Source organism: Oryctolagus cuniculus, chromosome 15 (assembly GCF_051225735.1).
Source record: "Oryctolagus cuniculus isolate XC-2025 breed Fujian yellow rabbit chromosome 15, ASM5122573v1, whole genome shotgun sequence".
Lineage (NCBI taxonomy): Eukaryota > Metazoa > Chordata > Mammalia > Lagomorpha > Leporidae > Oryctolagus > Oryctolagus cuniculus.
The window spans coordinates 70,847,273-70,863,995 of record NC_142881.1 but is presented as its reverse complement, the minus strand read 5'-3'; the positions used below and the strand labels follow the sequence as shown (position 1 = coordinate 70,863,995).

Sequence of the window (16,723 nt, the reverse complement as noted above, 5' to 3'; positions counted from 1 at the left end):
CGGCTGCAGCGGCGGCCATTGGAGGGTGAACCAACGGCAAAGGAAGACCTTTCTCTCTCTGTCTCTCTCTCTCTCACTGTCCACTCTGCCTGTCAAAAAAAAAAAAAAAAAAAAAAAAAAAAAAAAGTCTAGGCTTAAGGTAAAGGAGATCTGATCCTAGGTTGTAGAAGTGGAAGTTAATTCAGTGAACACTTGTATACCCACCATGTGTCAGGCCCTGTATTAGATTCTTAAGAGGAACATAGGTGCAAGACATGGCCCCTGCTCTCAAGTCAGTCACAAAGAAAACAAGTGACAGGTGTGACACCTTTCCCAGGAGGACATGGCAGCTGATCAGATGGGGGTGAAGGGCAAGGAAGAGCCCAGGTCCTGGAACAAAAGTGGGGCATTGAGAGCTTGAGGGGGGTTAGGCAGAGGTACAGGTGTGGGCTGGACACCCGGCCGACTGGACACATAACAGGGTCTGAGGGAGCAGCTCAGAGCTTCCCGCTGCTCTCACTGGCCCAGAGAGTTGGGTTACAAATAAAACACAAAAGCACAAGTTTTTGAAAACCAATTTTTTTGTGAAAATCTTATTAAGCCAAGAATTCATATACATAACGTAGAATTAAATGTGTTTCAAATTATGTATTAAATTGTAACGAGTTCTGCTACCACTAGATGTCACAAAGCTTCAGTGTTCAAAAGCCTCTTGATGTAGTCATTTCTTTCTTTCTTTCTTTCTTTTTTTAAAGATTTGTTTATTTTATTTGAAAGTCAGAGTTACACAGAGAGAGGAGAGGCAGAGAGATAGGTCTTCTAACTGCTGGTTCACTTCCCAACTGGCTGCAACAGCCAGAGCTGGGCTGATCCAAAGCCAGGAGCCAGGAGCTTCTTCCAGCTCTCCCATGCGAGTGCAGGGGCCCAAGGGCTTGGTCCATCTTCCACTGCTTTCCCAGACCATAACAGAGAGCTGGATCAGAAGTGGAGCAGCCAGGATTCGAACCGGTGCCCAAATGGGATGCCGGCACTGCAGGCAGTGGCTGTACCCGCTATGCCACAGTGCCGGCCCCAAGATAGTCATTTCAAAAGATTCCTTCTTGTACAGAAGTGAGGATTCTAGTTTTCTCAACTGTAGTGAACCACAGATGTCCCCCGACTTACGATAAGGTTACAGTCCAATAAACCCATCATAAGTTGAGAATCTCCCAAGTCAAAAATGCACTGAAGGAGCCGGTGCTGTGGAAAGCAAGTAAAGCCACTACCTGTGGTGCTGGCATTCCCTATGGGCACTAGTTCAAGTCCTAGATGCTCCACTTCTGATCCAGCTCTCTGCTATGGCCTGGGAAAGCAGAAGACGGCCCAAGTGCTTGTCCCCCTGCACCCACATGGGAGGACCCAGAGGAAGCTACAGGCTCCTGGCTTCCGATCGGCTCAGCTCCGGCTGTTGCAGCCATTTGGGGAGTGAACCAGTGGATAGAAGACCTCTCTCTTTCTCCGCCTCTCCTTCTCTCTGTGTGTAACTCTTGACTTTCGAATAAATAAATCTTTTAAAAAAATGCACTTAAAGGCCGGCGCCGTGGCTCACTAGGCTAATCCTCCGCCTAGCGGCGCCGGCACACCGGGTTCTAGTCCCGGTCGGGGCACCGGATTCTGTCCCGGTTGCCCCTCTTCCAGGCCAGCCCTCTGCTGTGGCCAGGGAGTGCAGTGGAGGATGGCCCAGGTGCTTGGGCCCTGCACCCCATGGGAGACCAGGAGAAGCACCTGGCTCCTGGCTCCTGCCATCGGATCAGCGCGGTGCGCCGGCCGCGGCAGCCATTGGAGGGTGAACCAACGGCAAAGGAAGACCTTTCTCTCTGTCTCTCTCTCTCACTGTCCACTCTGCCTGTCAAAAAAAAAAAAAAAATGCACTTAAGGCACCTGACCCACTGAACATAGCAGTTGTCCTTACCTACCTCAAAAGTGCTCGGAACACTTAGTTCTCCTGCAGCTGAGCAATGGCATCTCACTCAAAGCCTATCTTAAAGTGGTTTTGAACGTCTAGTGTAAACTGAACGCGGCGCTGAAAGTGACAGACGGTTGTACAGTACTTGCTGTTAAAGTGCACTGCCGAAAGCACGCTGGGCCTGAAGAATGTCTGAAGCAAGGAACTAGAATTACTTACTGGATGCTAAGGATGCTACGGTGGCAGAGCCATTGGCTTCTTTTTCCTCCGATGAGGCTAGCGCCTCGCTCGGCTAGAAGGCACTGGGGCATCGTTCCCAGTGCCTGGATGGGCAGGCGTAGCGTTCTTCAGGAAGATATCAAGTCTGGGCCATGCAGTTTGTTTCTTCTTTGCCTTATTATTATTTTTTTTTTTGACAGGCAGAGTGGACAGTGAGAGAGAGAGACAGAGAGAAAGGTCTTCCTTTTGCCGTTGGTTCACCCTCCAATGGCCGCCACAGCCGGCGAGCTGCGGCCGGCACACCGCACTGATCCGATGGCAGGAGCCAGGTGCTTCTCCTGGTCTCCCATGGGGTGCAGGGCCCAAGCACTTGGGCCATCCTCCACTGCACTCCCTGGCCACAGCAGAGAGCTGACCTGGAAAAGGAGCAACCGGGACAGAATCCGGCGCCCCGACCGGGACTAGAACCCGGGGTGCCTGCGCCACTAGGTGGAGGATTAGCCTAGTGAGCCGCGGTGCTGGCCGCCTTTTATATCTCTCTAGAGTAAGCCAGCAATACTGGATCTGCCTGTCAGCTCTTGTGAATCTCTCATAACTGAAGTCCCTCTCTTCTGATGTCCCTGTGCCACTGCTCATAGTGGCAAGTGCTCCTGCCAGTCTCTCTGCTGTTAACTTCCTTGGTGCTTCAACTTCTTTCTTTCTCCCATTTGAGCAGCTCCTCACTGGAAAGCTCTTTGGCCTCAGGGCCAACAAGCTCATGAATAAACTCTCCATCAATGTCCAATTCTAGATGCTTCCCAAGCACTAATATCTTGTAACTTTACTATCTCATCAATAGCAGAATCCTTGCTAAAGCCTTTGAATGTATTCACCGGTTTTCAGAGTTTTCTCCCCAGTGCTGTTCCTGTGTGACTTCTCTCTGCACTGCAACAGTGTGGCAGATAGCATGCACTCACAGCATGTTAAAAACTTTCCCAAACTCTGGAAGCGTCCAGCCAGATCCAGTCACTTCAACAGGCTAAGTAAATGTTGGGCATGTGTAAATAGGATGCTTTGGAAAAAGCTGTTGTGCATTGGTCCATTAGCTGAATTACTGCAGTTAGGTTTGGTGGCAAATACACAACCTTTACATCAGGAACTTATTTTGATGATTTGCTGTGGGTGCCCTCGAGATAAAAAAAAAAGTCTTGAGTGGGTAGTTGTTTTGTTACAATAATCTCTTGTCTGTAGAATGAAACAGTGGGCCAGCGCCGCGGCTCACTAGGCTAATCCTTCGCCTGCGGCGCCAGCACACCGGGTTCTAGTCCCAGTTGGGGTGCCGGATTCTGTCCTGGTTGCCCCTCTTCCAGGCCAGCTCTCTGCTGTGGCCAGGGAGTGCAGTGGAGGATGGCCCAAGTGCTTGGGCCCTGCACCCCCTGGGAGACCAGGATAAGCACCTGGCTCCTGGCTCCTGCCATCGGATCAGCGCAGTGTGCCGGCCGCAGCGTGCTGGCCGCGGTGGCCATTGGAGGGTGAACCAACGGCAAAGGAAGACCTTTCTCTCTGTCTCTCTCTCTCTCTCACTGTCCACTCTGCCTGTCAAAAAAATAAATAAATTAAAAAAAAATAAAAAAGAATGAAACAGTGAAAAAAAAATTGGTAAGGAGGGAGCAGCGTTGTGGCATAGTGGTAAAGCTGCTCCCTGCAATGCTGGCATCCCATATGGGCGCAGGTTCAAGGACCCAGCTAGCTCCCTGCTCATGGCCTGGGAAAAGCAGCGGAAGATGGCCCAAATTTTTGGGCCCCTGCCACACAAGTGGGAGACCTGGAAGCTTCTGGCTCCTGGCTTTGGCCTGGCCCAATCCTGGCTATTTCAGCCATCTAGGGAGTGAACTAGCAGATGGAAGATCTCCCTGTCTCTGTCATTTTGACTTTCAAATACATCTTTTTTTTTTTTTTAAAAGAATCAGTGTGGAACAATGCTGATGTCATATAGGCCTTCTTGTTAGGGTGATAATGAATGGGCGGCATATACTTGCTCACAGTCTTGAAGGCTCTAGGACTCTGTGAATGTGAGTTTAGGAGAGACTGCAGCATTTCCACACAAAGTAGCATTACTTGGTGTTTGAATGCCTTGAATCTTGGCAATGTCTTGGACCTCTTCTTTTTTTTTAAAGCTTTCTTTCTTTATTTGAAAGAAAGAGAAAGAGAGAGAGATTTTTCATCTACTGGTTCACTCCCCAAATACATCTAACAGTTGGGACTGGGCCATGCTGGAGCCAGGAGCTGGGAACTCAGTCTGGGTCTCCCACGTGGGTAGCAGGGATCCAGGTATTTGAGCCATCACCTGCTGCCTCACACTGTGTGCATTAGCAGGAAATTGAATCGTAAGTAGAACAGGGGCTGAAACCCAGGTATTCCAATACGGAATGTGGGTCTTCAGCAACTGTGGTGCCACAATGCCCACCCCTGTCTAAGATGCTTCTGTGATTCATGTATGTACACTCTGGCATGTGCTTCAAGAAAAAATATATTTCATTGGCATTAAATATTTGTTTTTGCCAGTAGTTCTCGTCCACAATTATCCTATGCAGCAATTCCTCAAAGGCTTTGGCATCTTCAAGTATTAGCACCTGCCACCTCATGGCTGATGTTCACATTATGAATGCTATGATGCCTTTGGTAGCATCAGAACCATCCATGACTTGCTGTAAACATTTAGATCCTATGTAGGATCATCAGCACACCCTTTTAGCATATCAAAAAGAGATCTTGCTTTAGTCGGGTACCCAGTAGGCTAACCAGTGTGTGTATCTGTCCCTGGTCCTTCATCCACGTGACAAGTGATTTCCCCATGTTATCTGTTGACCCAGTTCTTTTCTTCACAATGATGCTGGATTAAAATCTGCTGACAAGTTCGTACATCTCTGATTTGCTTCTCGTGCTTTACGACGGCCAAGACTGCTGACTGTGGAAGCTGTCTCTCCCGTGCCATAGCCATGACTGGCTTGCTGTCTTCATGTTGGGCAGTTATCTTGGGCAGCTCAATAGGCTAATCCTCCTCCTGCGGTGCTGGCACCCTGGGTTCTAATCCCGGTCGGGCGCTGCATTTTGTCCTGGTTGCTCCTCTTCCAGTCCAGCTCTCTGCTGTGGCCCGGGAGTGCAGTGGAGGATGACCCAGGTCCTTGGGCCCTGCACCTGCATGGAAGACCGGGAGAAGCACCTGTCTACTGGCTTTGGATCAGCGCGGTGCGCCAGCTGCAGCGTGCTGGCCGAAGCGGCCATTGGGGGGTGAATCAATGGAAAAGGAAGACCTTTCTCTCTGTCTCCCTCTCTCACTGTCCACTCTGCCTGTCAAAAAAAAAAAAAAAAAGTAACTGTGTTCCTTCTCTTCTAACTAGAAACAGTATGGGCATTTTGTAGGCATGACAGGAGGTGAAAACATGAACCACAATATCTGAAGAACCCTGACAGCACTATCCTGGGAGGTGTAGTTTGTTTTCCTTGATGGCAGTGTGGCTGACGGGCTGAGGCTGCTGCCTCCCAGCATCAGGAGAGAGCATGGTGCCCTGCCTGTCACTCTCCTGGGAGGAAATTAAAAATCAAGGTTCACAGTATGATTTTTTTTACCAAATGTGTATCATTTGTATATCATTATAAAGTCAAAAAATCATAAGTTGAACCATTGTAGGTCAGGGACCATCTTTACATTTTTAACTTTTGACATGATTATAATGTAGTACAAACATGCAGAGGAGTACATGGAATACATAAGCAATGTCTTTTATCCTAACCCAGATTTTAAAAATATTACTCATTTACCGTACAATTTTCAGCTTTAACAAAAAATAAAATCTTCCAGTTGATATTCTGTTTAAACCCCTTCACCCCATTCTCTCATTTCTTACTCTCAGATAATCATTATTTGACATTTATTCCTATTTTTATGATCAGTTATGCACTTAAAATAGGTGGATATAATTCCCAGTTACACATCCTTGATGTCTTCATACAAATATGTAATTATTTTTGCAAAAGTAAGATGGTTTGTTTTGGGTGATATTTTATCTTTTTTTTTTGACAGGCAGAGTTAGACAGTGAGAGAGAGAGAGAGAAAGGTCTTCTTTTTCCATTGGTTCACCTTCCAAATGGCTGCTACGGCCGGCGCGCTGTGCTGATCCAAAGCCAGGAGCCAGGTGCTTCCTCTTGGTCTCCCATGCGGGTGCAGGGCCCAAGCACTTGGGCCATCCTCCACTGCCTTCCTGGGCCACAGCAGAGAGCTGTACTGGAAGAGGAGCAACCGGGACAGAATCCAGTGCCCCAACTGGGACTAGAACCCGGGATGCTGGCACCGCAGGTGGAGGATTAGCCTAGTGAGCCGCGGCGCCGGCTCATCTTTTTTTTTTTTTTTTTTTTTTTTTTTTAAAGATTTTATTTACTTATTTGAGAGGTAGAATTACAGAAAGAGGGAGAGACAGAGAGAAAGGTCTTTCATCTGCTGGTTCAGTCCCCAAATGGCCACAGTGGCTGGAGCTGAGCTGATCAGAAGCCAGGAGCTAGGAGCTTATTCTGGGTCTCCCACATAGGTGCAGGGGCCCAACACTTGGTCCATCTTCCACTGCTTTATCAGGCCATATACAGAGACCCAGATCAGAAGAAGAACAGCCAGGACTTGAACTGGTACCCATAGGGGATGCTGGCACCACAGGCGGAGGCTTAGCCTGCTATGCCTCAGCACCGGCCCCAATGTTTTATCTTTTTGTTTTTTTCTTTCTTTTCTTTTTTACTTATTTGACAGAGTTAGACAGTGAGAGAGATAGAAAGGTCTTCCTTCTGTTGGTTCACCCCCCAAATGGCAGCTACAGCCGGAGCTACACGGATCCGAAGCCAGGAGCCAGGTGCTTCCTCCTGGTCTCCCATGCGGGTACAGGGGTCCAAGCACTTGGGCCATCCTCCAGTGCCTTCCCGGGGCCACAGCAGAGAGCTGGAGTGGAAGAGGAGCAACTGGGACTAGAACCTGGCGCCCATATGGGATGCTGGTGCCGCAGGTGGAGGATTAACCAAGTGAACCACAGCGCCGGCCCCGTTTTTTCTTAAAGACACATTTATTCAGCCTCAGGATCAGACTATTACATTTAGCAGTCAATAGCATGGGTGCATAAAATGAAAAAACTACATTAAAACCCTTTGTTGGAATGCTTTACACTTTCCACAGAACAGAAATTAAAATAATCTGTGGTACAATTAGTCACATTGCAGTCCTCAAGTTTTTGCCCATGCACAAGAGTATTGTCTGAAACATGTCTTCTTCGTAGCAGCCGGGCCCTGCCACCGCAGTGCTTGGCTGAGTCCACAAATCTGTTGTAACCTGGAGCCTCCCTGCCACTTCTCTGTCTCTCCTGTCCTGCTATGCTTTGTTTCCTGGCAGTCACCAAAACCTTCTGCCACTGCCATCGCCGCTGCTGCTGCTGCTGGAACCGCCACAGCCACCTGGATTTCGTGGTTCGGCAAAATACTGGCCGCCACCACCATAGGGGCCAGAGCTTCTGCCTCCAAAATTTCCTCCCTTCGTGGGTCCACAATTTGAAGGTTGATGGTTGTAATTGCCAAAATCATTGTAGCTTCCACCGCCTCCAAAATTGCTTCCATCATTACCAAATCCATTGTAACCATCCCCACTGCCACCATAACCACCATTATCTCGGCTGCCACCAAAGCCACCAAGCCCACTGAAGTTTCCTCCATGGCCAAAGCTGTCATCCCATACCATTCAGAATTATCTCGGAGGTGATGTTCTCCAGCGTCTTCTTTATTGCCATCAACAAAGATCTTTTTCACAGTTAGATGGGCACCTGGTCTTCGGGAATCTTCTCTCGATACAGCCCTCTCTGGTTCTGCAACTCTTCCATCCACTTTGTGTGGCCTTGCATTCATGGCCACATCCGCCTCCTCCACAGTGGTGTAGATGACAAACCCTAAGGCCCTGGAGCGCGTGGTGTTCGGGTCTCTCGTGACCACACAGTCGGTGAGCGTCCCCCGTTGCTCAAAATGGCTCCTCAGGCTCTCTCCCGTCGTTCAGAGCGCAGCCCTCCCACTAAGAGCTTCCGTAGCTGTTCGGGCTTTTTAGGAGACTCTGACTTAGACGTGGCAGCTGTGGGAAGAGAGACTTTGGCGATGCTTCCTCGGCGGCGTTCTCAGGCACAAAGGCCGGAGTTTTAACCTTAACGTTAAAGAGTATCATACTATAGTTAACCTGCGTCTTTTCAGTCAGCGTTCATGCCTGCTAATTCATGTGTATTTTAACTGCTATGTGAGTATAATGTGCCATTTTAACCATGCTTCTGTTGGTGGGTGTTTGGACTGTTTGAAATACTTTATTTTTTATATGTGGTTACATGTACATATACATGCAGACATGTATGTATCTCTGTGTGAAATGTGTGCACTGGGGGGAATCGGACCATCTGCACTCTGCCCCCTTGATGCTCAACCCCTACTAGCAAATCAAAGTCTGTCGGACTCTTCTTCCTAGAGAACATGTCAAGGACCACATCCCTAGCAGTCGTCTGATGCAGTCTCCTACTGGAACAGGCAAGGGCCAGCGCACAAGTTTTCTCTCGATTGGTTCTGAAACTGCAGCACACATCAGAATCCGCTGGAGGCCTTCCTAAAGTCCTCTCCCGGGTAAGTCCGTAGGTGTGGGCTGCGGCTGGAGAATCTGTACTTGAGTTCTAACAAGCTCCCCGTTGCTGCTTCTACTGCTGATGAGCAATCAGCTTCTGGAACACTTGGCTCTAGGTATATCAGGCACACTTGTGCAATTCCCCGGGGCCACAGGTTGTGTGCATTCTCAAGCTGCCAGATAATGCTGAGTCAGTTTCCAAAGCACTTGAGTGAGTCTGCACCCCCATCAGCAGGCCCCCAGGAGTTCCCGTTGGGGCGTATCCTTTCCCATGCTCGGCTGCGTTACACGTCGGCATATTTTGTCCATCACGGCAGTGTAATATGATAGCTGCTTTGTTGTTCAATTTGCATTTCCCCTGATAATGAGTGAGTTTTCAGGTCTTTTCATGTTCATTGGATAATGGGCTTGCTCTTTTGGCAGTAGAACGTTCCCGTTATTTGCTTATAGTCACTATCGATTTGTCTCTCTCTCTCTCATTGATTTTTTTTTTTTTGGTTGGTTATGTGTGTTGGGAAATCTCTCAGGTGGTGAGTTACCTTTTAACTGGTTTCATAGTTTGGCAAAAATGTTGTTTTATTTTATTTACATGTATCATTTGTCGTTTATGGTTTTTTTTTCTTCCATTATCCTGGAAAATTTATTAAGATTTGTAGTTTGCTTTAAGGGTTATCAATTCTCATCAAGTATACCAAGCAATCAGATTGAGAATTTGAAAATTGGACAAAGCACCCCTTTACCAGTTAGATTGAATAATAAAATTCCAGTTCATTGCTTCTGCATTGGTGATATCGCTGAAACATTATTTTAAGGGTTAAAAAGGAGCCTATCACAGTTTAAATATCTCCAGCTTTGCCATTATTATTATTTTTTTCCCTTTAATTTTCTGGCTAACCACTTTACAAAGGGAATCAGATTTTTTTTGTTTTCATTTTGTTTTAAAGATTTATTTTGTTTATCTGAAAGGCAAAGTAACACAGAGAGAGAGAAACAGAGAGAAAAATAGATCTTCCATCCACTGGTTCACTCCCCTAAATGGCTGCAGCAGCCAGTGCTGGGCCAGGCCAAAGCTAGGAGCTTGGAACTCCATCTGGGTCTGCAACATAGGTGGTAGGGGCCCAAGCACCTGGGCCGTCTTCTGCTGCTTTCTCAGCCACATTAGCAGGGAGCTGGGTTGGAAATGAAACAGCTGGGACTTGAATCCTCATTCCAGTATGGGATGCTGGTGTCATGGGCAGTAGCTTAACCAGCTGCCCCACAACTCCGGGCTCTGGGGGGCAGGTTTTGAATCTGAGAACTCCAAAGTGTAAGTTAGTGCAGGAGAACCTAGTTGGTGGAAGGGGAGCAGCAATAGACTTCCAGATGTGATTTTTATGATTCATAAGAAATGCTTACAGACTCCCGAGTCCCCTACATGGCCACCTGGGCAGGAGGGACAACAACCAGCTGTTTATTGGCATCAGTGCAGTCCTGAATTCAGTTCTCTCTGATTTTATGGTTGATTCGTGTGAAGGGAAGAGGACACCAGCTATGTACCAGGCATGGTACATAAGATATTTTGCATTATCTCTACTCCTCTTGTCTGTAGACAGAATCACTATTTTGCAGAGGCAGGAATGGAAGTTGAGATTCACACACCCAACCCATCACTGAAATGCAGACCTAGACTTTGAAACTTTCTTGCTCCCACTCAGGACAACACATCTGAACCATTATGATGAACCTGCTGTGTTTGCAGGCAGTATTAGCCATTCATACTTTAGCTCAAGCTATTGTACTGAACCATAAAAGCTGTCCAAATTGGATATCCTGGAGGAACAGGTGAGCAGGTGGGCTGGTGCTGGACCATTTGAACCTGGCTTCATAGCTCCTGAGAGCCCGCGGAACGAGTCCCCAAAGATGAGATAATGTGGCCATCAGAGAGGAGGGAGTTCACTTGCTTTGTCCTTTTCTTAGGGTAGTGCTTCTCAAATTTTCATTTCTTATACATTACTGAGTACTCTGTTCAAGTGCAGACCATGATTGCTGAGTCTAGGGTGAGACACCCGATTCTGCAGGTCTAACAAGCTCACAGGTGATGCTGAGGCTGCTAGTTGAGGGACCACTGGGGTATATTCAGAACATGTGTGTTGTGGGAGATGGCATGGAAAGGGAAAACAGAGTATTTGAGGGATGCTGGGGCAGCCGGAGGAATCAGAGGGCAGAGCAGCAGTTGTTGGGGTGTGGGGAGGTTGGGGTGTACACAGTCCTAGCAATGCCTTTGCGTCCTGCTGCAGGTTCTGAGACCGGTCTGAGCACTATGTCACTTTCGCCTCTACGATGTCTGATGATTCGCTAGACACAACACTAAAGTACAAATGATCTTTACGGAGTTAGAGATATGTTTGCTTCATTGTCCAAGGATTCTTTGAGTGTAGTTCTGGAACATTCAAAGTTAATCTTTCTGCAAATGAAGTTTCTCTCCTCCTCTCCACCCCCACCCCCTTAGCTCTGGAAGCAGATAACATTACAGCTGGCAGCACCTATAAAAAGCAATCACAGCTTGTAGGCAGCTACTTCAAAAAATTTTAATATAAAAGAACAGATTTCATGTATTTCAAAGATATCATTCCAAGAATATAAGGATACTTCCCTCCCTCCCGCCTCTGTAGGTAGCTAGTTTTTATTATCTTGAATTGTGGAATATTTAAGTGGCTTTGCTAGGCAGTGCAATGTAGGCAAAGGAGAATACTTAGGAGTCAGAGGAGCTGAGTTTGAGTGTGGTGCCTCTTACCGGCTGTGTGATTCAAAATAAACCACCTAATCTCTGAGCCTCAGCTTTCTACTCCATTAAGTGGGGATGATACTGTCTGTATCAGCATCACTGTGAGACCTGAATGAGCTGACACTCGTTAAGAGGGCTGTTTTGTGAATGGTGAGACTCTCTACATATTTATTAACATTGATATTATTTAACATTGATATTAAAATTGATATCAGAGAAGGAGTAGGGGCGAGAGGCTGCCTTCCACACACAGGTTTTTAAAATCTTCTCTCACATACCCGAATGAGACAGTTATACACATTTTTTTTTAAAAAAGATTTTATTTGTTTACTTGAAAGTCAGAGTTACAGAGAGGTAGAGGCACACACACACACACACACACACACAGAGAGAGAGAGAGAGAGAGAGGGAGGGAGGGAGGTCTTCCAGGCCGGCACCGCAGCTCAATAGGCTAATCCTCCACCTGCGGCACCGGCACCCCGGGTTCTAGTCCCGGTTGGGGCGTCGGATTCTGTCCTGGTCGTTCCTCTTCCAGTCCAGCTCTCTGCTGTGGCCCAGGAGTGCACTGGAGGATGGCCCAAGTGCTTGGGCCCTGCACCCCATGGGAAACCAGGAGAAGCACCTGGCTCCTGGCTAAGGATCAGTGCGGTGCGCCGGTCGCAGCACACCGGCTGCAGCGGCCACTTGGGGGTGAACCAATGGAAAAAGGAAGTCCTTTCTCTCACTGTCCACTCTGCCTGTCCAAAAAAAAAAAAAAAAAAAAGAGAGAGAGAGAGAGAGAGAGGTCTTCCATCCACTGGTTCACTCCCCAGATGGCTGCAATAGCCAGAGCTGTGCTGATCCAAAGCCAGGAACCAGGAGCTTCTTCTGGGTCTCCCACGTGGGCCCAGGGGCCATCTTCTACTGCTTTCCCAGGCCATAGCAGAGAGCTGGATCGGAAGTGGAGCAGCCGGGACTCGTAACAGCACCCATGTGGGATGCCAGCACTGCAGGCTGCGGCTTTACCTGCTACACCACAGCGCCAGCTCTAGTTATACACATTTTCAAACATGAAACACATTTGGCCAAATTTTATGTATTTTTGGAGTGAAAGCATGGGTGGGAGGGTCTGTTTGCCTATATTACTTAAGTAATTATTTAAGTTTCTTATTTAACTTAAAATATTTAGACTTCAATATTATTTATTATGTAAAAATATTTTACAGAGTAAATAAGGGAAAAACAAGATATCCAGAAAAAATTAAAGTCAGAGTACTTTGTGGCTGTCATTTTCTTTCTATACAATTTTTGCCTTTAAAATGTTCTAATTCCCTGTTTCATTGCTTGGGATAGGAATTCGTGTGGTAAGGAAATTGTATTCTGGGAAAAAAAGGTGATTTACCTCTGTCTCTGCACAGCCTTTGGCCAATGATTTAACCATTAAGTAAAGTGTGGTTTGGGCTCACCCAGTTCCCTGTCAATCTTTGCGTTTCCCTGATCTCCTAATTGTGTTGTTGAGTTTATGGTGAGCTGACTTAGATGGAGCCACATACTATTTTAACTTTGCATTTTTTTGAAAAAAGTTAATGTTCAGCTTTTAAAATAAAACTGATCTATACTGACTGGGTCTAGACATTAAGATTTTGTTTAAAAATGGAAACTTTGTGCATGTAGATCTTTAGGGATACTGACAATGTCTAACAGACCCCTGAATACATCTTAGCAGTGGGTAGGTAAAGAAGTATAGAGTTGAGAGGTGATAGCTAATTCCTCCAAATGGTATACTTAATATAATATATTGGTTGTCATGAATTGATTCATAGATTTGGTACACTACTTTTTTAATTTTAAAAATATTGGAAGTCTTGCACAGCAGAGCTGTTAGTCAGCTGAGAACAGAATTCCATGGAGCTACTCATGGTCATGGCGCTCTGTCCAACAGCAACCAGGCTTGTCTCGCCCTCCCCTGCCTCCCCTTCACTGAGGTCACCCTTGGTTGAGAGATGAGCTAGCCAATGGAATCCCGCTCTTCAGCCCCACCCAACTGCCTGCTTTTCCCTCTGAAATTACTGGCTAATTCGAAACACGCCCATGCTGTTCCCATTTTTGCTTCAGCTAGCTATTTATCTTGGTGAGTGTTTTCGCTCATGTAAAATGAACACAGTTTACTTACTGATATCAACAAGCTCCAGAATTTTGTTTATTTAATGTGGAATCATGTGGTCTAAAAATTCCTTGTAGAAAGATCAGGGTTTGGGGTTGCTTTTCTATAGAAGAATGTCTACTTTAGATTTTTTTGGATGTGCATTCAGTATGTCCTTACCTGTTTAGTAAGATGTTGACTTGCTTGGAGAGAGTGTACGTAAAAGGGGCTATTCAGTTACTTTGAGCACACGCTTCCCTGAGGGTGCAGCATTCAACTCCTGCCAGTGCCTGGTGTGTCTTGGGAGCACACGGTGCTGGTGTTTATGGTTAGTGTACTCCACTCTGCCCCCCGATGTGTTCAACCCAGGCCGGAAACTCAGAAGTCATCTCTGGATCCTCCTACTCCTTTTTTTTTTTTTTTTGGTAAGATTTATTTATTTATTTGAAAGAGTTACACACACACACACACACACACACACACAGAGAGAGAGAGAGAGAGAGAGAGAGATCTTCCATCCACTGGTTCACTCTCCATATGGCTGTGATAGCCAGAGCTGCACCGATCCAAAGCCAGGAGCTTCTCCCAGGGACTTGAGCCATCTTCCACTGCTTTCCCAGACCATAACAGAGAGCTGGATCAGAAGTGGAGCAGCCAGGACTCGAACTGGCACTCATATGGGATGCTGGCGCCGCAGGCAGCGGCTTTACCCACTATGCCACAGCGTTGGCCACATTCCCACTGCTTTACTTCCTACATTCAGGGACTTATCAAATCTCACTCCTGTGTGTGACTGCGCCATGTAACCTCTGCCTCCAGGGCAGCCCTGCCTAGTCCAGTCTCCACATGATAGCAGCCGGCAGGGTGGCTTCTCTAGAAGTTCATATCTGGTTATCTGCCCCATCCATATACATAGCTTGCTCGAAACCCTTCATTGGTTCTGTCATCAGGACAAAATCTAAACTTACAGGACCCATAGAGTTCTTCATGATCTGGCCTCTGCCATCATTCTTTTTTCTTCACTCTTCTCTCCTCTCCTCTCGTCTGCCAGTCCATGTCCCATGCCTGAGCCTTCCTGCACCGCTTGAAGAATCATGAAGGTTTCGTGCACTGTCTGCCTCCTGGGGTTAAGTACATGTTTTTCCTCTTGCATGGGTATTGTTTCCTGATGGCACCTGGAATACACCTATCTGTCCATTAGGTCTGTTTTCCTGTGGAGGACCTACCCTAGGTAGGATGTATTGTAGGTGCTTAACTCATGCTCACAGGATGCATGAGTGGAATGTAAGAATGGGAGGTTGGACACATGCTTTGGCAGCTGGAGTGGAGCCTCTCTCGGTCATGGCTGCCTCTTTGCCTTCCCTGCCGAGGACAGCACTCCTGGAGGGCAGGATCCTTCTCCACATCCTGTCCCCCAGCACTCACCTGTTGGCAGAAAGCCAACCGTCAGCCTTGGCCCTCTGACATAAGCCTGGACTCGGAATTGTTTTTCCTGCTGCGGCTGGTCCTCCTCCTCAGGGTTTCTGTTCTTAGGCTCCGGAGCTGCCAGCGCTCCTCTTTCAGAAATCATGCCGCTGTGTCGTCAGCTTGCCGGATTGCGTCGTATTCAACCTAGGACTTTGATTCCTCAGAGGTTCTTTCTCCCCTCTGTCATGAAGACTGAAGAAGATAATTTTAAATGTTGAAAGTAGTGTATTTTTTTCTTCTGTGAATTAGCAATTACTAAATTTTCAATTTCCACTGGGCTCTGTGCTAGAAAGAACAGCGCTGGGTTTTATTTGCTGTTTCTATCTCCAGAGACTAGAGCAGTGCCTGGAACATGGCAGGTGCTCAGTAAATAACCGAGTTCATCAAGTCAATGAATGCAGGAGGGAAGGGCCGAGATCAATACTGAATTTTTAAAAATTAGGGGGAAATTTAGGGAAGTTTTGACTTTGCAAAATTACCATAAAGATGGTAGAGTTTCTGTATAGCCAATATCTACTTTCTCCTATTATTAACGTCTCCATATAAGATGGTTCATTTGTCATAATTAATCAAATAATATTCCTGCATTATTACTGTGCCCAGACTTTATTCAGATTTCTTTAGTTTTTCTGCAGACACTACTCAGAACCTGCACTTAGAAGTTAGCTCTTCTTAGGTTCCTTGTGTTTGTGACAATGTTTTAGTTCTGATGCCCTCCCCAGTTCTGAGGCGTCCTGATCAGGTATTCTGTAGCACGTCCTCCCACTGGGATTTGTCTGATCTTATTCTGATGGGCCTGGGGTTCCGTGCTCATGGAAGAGAGCACGAAAGTGAAGTGTAGCAAAGGTACGGACTGTCACCAGTGTGACCGGCCAGCGACGGTGTTGCCGCCTTGACCCCTGCCAGGTGACTGCACCGTGGTTCCCTTCCCCCTCTCCTTCCAGGCTACCCCTTTTGGGTCAAAGTTGCTAAGTGCAGTGTCAATTTGAGGAGTGGGAGTTGTGCTCTACCTCCTGAAGAGTAGAGTATCAAAATAAATGATTTAGAATTCTTTGCACTGGTGAGTTGCTTATTCTTCTAGATTTACTTATTTATTCAGTAATTTATAGAAGTATGAATGCATGGGTTATTTTATAATACTTCAGGTTGTAAATTCTATTTTTACTACTCAAATTTTTCTAGCTTTGGCTGTTAGGAGCCCTTTCAGTTGGTTCCTGAACCCCTTGGATACACACTTATCATTTTTTTCCTTAGTAGTATTTTCTTACTTTTCAACACTAAAAAGATGCTCCAGGTTCATCTCCTACATTTCCTGTCCCAGTGCTAGGTTCAGCTATGTTCCCAAGGAGCTCTTTTTCTTTTAATTAGGGAATGATGTCAGAAGCCAAGACCTGGGTGCTGATTATTGCTAGGGTGCTGCTACTTTTAGGCATTCTCTGCCAATGGAATAAGGAGAAATCAGTGTGTATGCCAGCCTATGTGTACATATAGCTGTAAATATTTCTATTTGAAAGTGCTTATGTCTGTTTAAGCTAAGCGTGACTTGATACCCATGTCTCACTCTGA

General features: G+C 46.7%; 1 protein-coding gene across 2 annotated transcripts in view; it reads left to right on the top strand.

The window, feature by feature from the left end:
• The first annotated feature begins 6,559 nt into the window (after positions 1-6,559).
• MAT1A (methionine adenosyltransferase 1A) overlaps positions 6,560-16,723 on the top strand; it is a 40,663-nt gene continuing 30,499 nt past the window's right edge. Inside the window, exons 1-2 of one of the 2 annotated variants that reach the window (XM_089313590.1) lie at positions 6,560-8,432; positions 8,655-8,806. The gene's annotated coding sequence lies outside the window, so the exon portion shown is untranslated. Of the gene's footprint in view, positions 8,433-8,654; positions 8,807-8,997; positions 9,173-16,723 lie in introns of those variants that run through there. The other variant, XM_089313591.1, reaches the window with a different exon arrangement.